General features: G+C 53.3%; 1 pseudogene; it reads right to left on the reverse strand.

Annotated features, from left to right (window-relative positions):
* Positions 1-293: 293 nt before the first annotated feature.
* On the reverse strand, positions 294-4,149 carry LOC134510862 (tektin-3-like; annotated as a pseudogene).
* Positions 4,150-5,108: the final 959 nt, after the last annotated feature.

Raw genomic sequence — 5,108 nt, forward strand, 5'->3', positions numbered from 1 at the left:
ATGAGCCAACGATGTGCACTTGCAGCCCAGAAGGCCAATCCCATCCTGGGCTGCATCAAAAGAAGTGTGGCCAGCAGGTCGAGAGAGGTGATTCTCCCCCTCTACTCTGCTCTCGTGAGACCCCACCTGGAGTACTGCCATTTAACCACAAAATTTAACACACCAAATGAGCGTTTAATTTCTACTCGGGGCTTTCATCAGGAAGTGAAAATCTGATCATGGATTTTCAAAGCATCTTATCAACACTGGGGATCCCTCCCGCAACAGAGAAAGTGAGGTTGGCTGAGCCCAGCCTAAACAGAACCCAGCAGCCGCGCAGTGCTGGGAAAGGTCTTGCGCATCCCCATGCACTTCTCCTGGTCGATGAAGAGCGAGTTGGCTTTGACGGCCAGGTCATGCTGCAAGACCGACTTGGCATGAGCCAACATTTGCAGGGTGTCCTCGGTGTCTCTCAGCTGCTGCTGAAGGCTCTGGACCGTCTCGTCGATTTCGTGGACCTCATTGACAAGGCTGGAAAACAGCAAGGAACCCTCGTTAACGGTCCCATCACGTGGGTGGTTTCGAGCCTGGTCCTGCTGAAGGGCGCCTTGGGCACAGGATTTCCCCCTTCAGCACGCTCAGACTAACTCGGACCCCCCGTTTCTGGCAGATGCATGGGAAAGCTGAGGGCAGAGCTCCTCCAGACCTCAGCGGGGAGGCATGGCTAAGTCTGCGCGAAGGCTTTGGCAACGCGCAGGCACGTCTCCCAGAGCAGCTCGTGCCACCGAGAAGAGGGATGAGCAGCTGTGGTGTCCTGTTCCCCTTTGGTTTTGCAGGTTTGTTGGGTCCCCCTCCTGGATTTCCCTGTGCAGGGGTCCTGCCCACACCCACGGATGCACACACAGCGAAACAGGACAGCTGGGAGAGGCGAAAATTGAATGGGAAACAAGCGGAGGATGGAGAAAACAACGGTGTGCGAGATGCTAAACAGGCTCTGGGGCTGGGTTTCACTTGCTTCTAAAAGGCTCCATCTGGAGTCTTGCCCAGCAGGCTCCCCGGAGGAGGTGTGAAGTTTGGGGTGCCTCACAGGAGGTGCTGCTGGGCACTCAGGGCAGCCTGCTCCTCCACAGCCCCTCGGGGTGCAATCCTACAGAGCACACAATGTCCTTGAAAGGGTTTGTCCCCAGGGGAGGTGAGGACAGCCCTTACTCCTTCTCCAGAGGGTGCACCCTTCCTGGAGGTTCCCCAAAAGGAAGGACCTAAGTGCTCTCAGCGCAAGCCTTTTGGAGAGTAAAGGCTTATCCTAAAAAACTGAGCACATCCAACTGCTGGGAAGCAGGCAGGAGAGAAGATGAGGTTTATCCAAGTGGGAAAAACCCAGCCCCTCATGGGGTGGCATCAGGCTGCTCCCAGCCATGGTGTACAGCCTCCTTTGTGGGTGCAGAGCTCTCCCAGCACCCAAAGGCTGGGATACCTGCTCATTCCTTTTGATGAGAGCAGAGCCCTTCTGGCAGGACTATTTAGGAAAAACATCCCATGACTAGTTTTGTCATCCAGTGATGCTCCTGAGTGCTACTACCCGGGACTCCTCAAGGACCCTGCTGGCCCCGTGCTCCTGCCTTACCGGAGCTGGGCAGTGTCCCGGCACAGCTCCATGTTTGGTCTCCGTGTGCGCTCTTCCAGCCGGTTCTGAGCCACTTTGAATGGAGGTCCTTGGTCCCTCATGGCTTTTTGGATGGCTTCCATGTTCATCTCCATTTGGAAGATTTCCCGCAGCGTCTGCCGTAAAAAAGAAACACATGCATGAATGAAAAAATACCTTCTCAAGTGACAACATAATTTCCTTTTTCTCCTGTCCATCTGCAGAAAAAACAAGCCTGTCTTTGCTGGTGCTGTCACATCAGAGGAGGTGTTGGAGCAGGGATGGACACAGTGAGTTACCAGCTTCCCAAAGCTACTGCTTGCAGAAACTGATCATCCATCAATAGCAACTCAGAGAGGGAAGGTTTTTCAGGCATGAAAAATTTTCATTTTTCACTGAAGGACGTGGCACCAGCCCGCAACACTGCCAGCCCAGTCTCCGCTCAGTGAATCAATACAGTGTCGAGCACTTTTCAGGAGGCTTTCCATGAGACCCACTGGTCCGAGCCAGGTGCCCATCACTGCTCTCTACTTCCTCTGCTTGGCAGAGCAAGCACACGGATACCCGTGCAGCAACCACAGAGCACTGAGAGTGAAAGCACATCCTTGGGGGAGAAGCAAGCCTGCGAACCCCCCGGCAGGCAGCCCAGCAGAGGCCCAGCAAAGACTCTCTGCAGGGCAGCCAGCGCTTCTGAAGTAACTCCCAGGAGATGCAACCAGCGGTGGCCTTTTCTGCTGGAAATCCCTGTGCTGCCAGGCTGCCAGCTAGGATGCGCTAGCAAAAGACAGGATCCCTTGAGATGAAATCACAGTGCCAGCTCCTCCTGCTCCAAGAAGAAAGTCCCCAGGACTTGGAGTTTCTAACAGAAAATGATGCTATAACCAGCTTCCTGCGGCCACCGTTCCTCTCCTTGGGCCAGGTCTGCATGGAGGGTCCTGCTTCGGAGGTGTCCCTGGGAAGTGACAGTGTCACATCCAAAGGGAGGGGTTCAGGCTACCTTGGCCAGGTGGGTCTGAATCTTGCTCTTGGCGTCGGCTGTCTCGGCGATGCGGATGGTGAAGGCGACGTTCACCCTGTTGAACTGGCACCGCATCTCGTTGGCCGTCACCTCCAGCAGGTTCCTGGTGTTGTCCCGCAGCTTGGCAGAGGCCGCCCGTTCACTCTGGGAGCGGAGGATGTTGCCGTCTGTGAACTTGACCCAGGACTCCGGCACCGAGATCCTGGGAGGAAGGAGAGGCCCCTGGTAAGCCTGTGCTGCTGAAGCTGGACGTGGGCAGGCAAGGACCCTGCCAGGGAGCAGCGTGGGTCAAATGTAGCTTTAATCTGCGCTTTTATTTTGACCATAGGTCGTGTTTTAACCCCAGCCGGCAGCTAGGACCATGCAGCCACTTGTGCAGTTCTCCCCCTTTCTTCGAGAAGGGCAAGGAGAAGAAGGAGAATAGGAGGGGAAAGGGAAGGGAAAACTTGTGTGTGGAGATAAAAGACAGTTAAATAGAAGAACAATAACAGAAAGGAAAAGAACAGCAACAATAGAATAAGAATGAGAATAATAATCATGATAATAATAATAATAATAATAATAGAGCAGAGAGAAATGGCCTGTCTGAAGCCGGTGTCTCCAGGCAGGACGGACCTGCCTTTACAGTGGACTGGGGACCAGCAGCTCCCTGCCAGGGAAAGGCACCGCGCATCCCCGGGACAGCTTGCTGCTCGCGTGCCACCCGGCGTGCACTCACGTGGCATCGACCCGCTCCACCCCTCGGTAGTAGCTGATGCCATGGGAGGTGTTCCTCAGGTGGTGGCACTTGTCATCGGTGCGGTGGGCCGCCTGCTTGTTGGCCAGGTCTCTGTCCAGCTCGTGCTGGGCCACCCTGTTGGACCTTCAACATGCAAACAACAGCCATCGGTGGGGATGTACGGGTGGAACGGCTTCCTCCCCGTTCCACTTCCCCGCAGCTCCTGCCCGGGCAGCTCTGTCCTCCCATGAGCATCACCGCCCGCTTCCCATGGAGCCTGCGTGGGTTTTACAGCTGCGGGGTGTGGGTAGAGGTCGGGGTCTGCGGGGCGTTCACATCCCAACTGCAAAGGCCCATCGGCCCTACGGCATGAGATAAGGAGCTTCTCCTTAGGTGAGCTGGGCTTTTGCCTTATCCAGATACCGCTGCATCCTCTCCTGGCACGACCTGATGACATCCACTTCCTGGGCAAAGGCAAAACATGTAATGATGTCATCTCTTTTATTAGACCAATTAATAGAGCTGCTGCGTGGGGGAACACCGTCCCCTGGCCCAGCAGGTTTTGGGGGTTGGAAGGGTTGAGCACCTCACCAGCAGTAAGGAGCCAGGTAGGGAACAAGGCTGCAAAGCCTCCTCAGGGCAGTTTACGTAAAAATAGCTTTCACACAGGATCTGAGTTGCCAAGCTTACTGTGAAGAGCTGTTTCTCCACGTCATCATGGACGAGGTCGATGCCCATCCTCTTCTCCCGCTGAAGCAAGCACTCCTGAGTGACTTGTTGGGGACATGCCATGACTGTTGGCTGCAGGGGCAGGGTTCTCTAGAGGGATGGTCCCCATCTCAAGATGGGAAGAAAAGGGAAGAAAAAAGTGCCCTGGGCAGCTGGTTTAGCTGACAATGAAGAGCCGAGCTGCAGCATCAGCGTTAAAGCAACGTGAGGGAGCACACGTGTCCCTGGTGCAACTGCAACTGAATGCAGGGCCCTGTCTCTTGAGCAAGGGGGTGGAATATGGGAAAGCAACGGAAAATCGGCGAGGAGGATTGTAAATACACTCAAGGGACTCGCACCTGGGTGCTGGAAAACACATATATCACACCAATTGTTATTCAGTCTTGGGTGCTTGCAAGAAAAACTTTTGGATGACATAAGCCTGTAATGGACTCACAGACACCTTATCCAGCTGCTTGAGACCCTTGGCCTGTTGTGGAAGAAGATCAAAGCACAGTACCAGCAAGAACAGGGAGTCTGCATGCGCTGTTGCTAACAAGGACTCTTTTGCTGCCAAGGATTCATGATAACAAGGACACTCTTGCTGCCAAGGATAAGTTTAACAATGCTACTAGTACCGCTATTTCTGAGTTATTGCTAGATGTAGATAGTATTCGATATGCGATGTTGCAAAACAGAGCTGCTACTGATTTTTTGCTTTCAGCTCACAGACATGGTTGTCAAGATTTTAAAGGACTGTATAGTATGAATCTAAGTGACCACTCCAAATCCATCCATGTCCAATTGCAGGAACTGCACCGACCGAACAAGCAACTTTTGGAGACCACTTTTGAAAATCTTTTTGCTGGATGGACTTGGGGGTGGGGTTGGTTGAAGCAAATTCTACTCATCGCCTGTGTGGAAGGAATTTGTTATGTTTAGTATGCTGTTTGCAGTGTCTAATAATTGTCTAATTTACAATCAGTTGTAAATGCTGCTTTGCATCGTACCCTTGTACGAGTTGTAGAATATGTTGCTCTAAA

The sequence above is a fragment of the Chroicocephalus ridibundus genome, chromosome 2 (genome assembly GCF_963924245.1).
Source record: "Chroicocephalus ridibundus chromosome 2, bChrRid1.1, whole genome shotgun sequence".
In the NCBI taxonomy this organism is placed as follows: domain Eukaryota; kingdom Metazoa; phylum Chordata; class Aves; order Charadriiformes; family Laridae; genus Chroicocephalus; species Chroicocephalus ridibundus.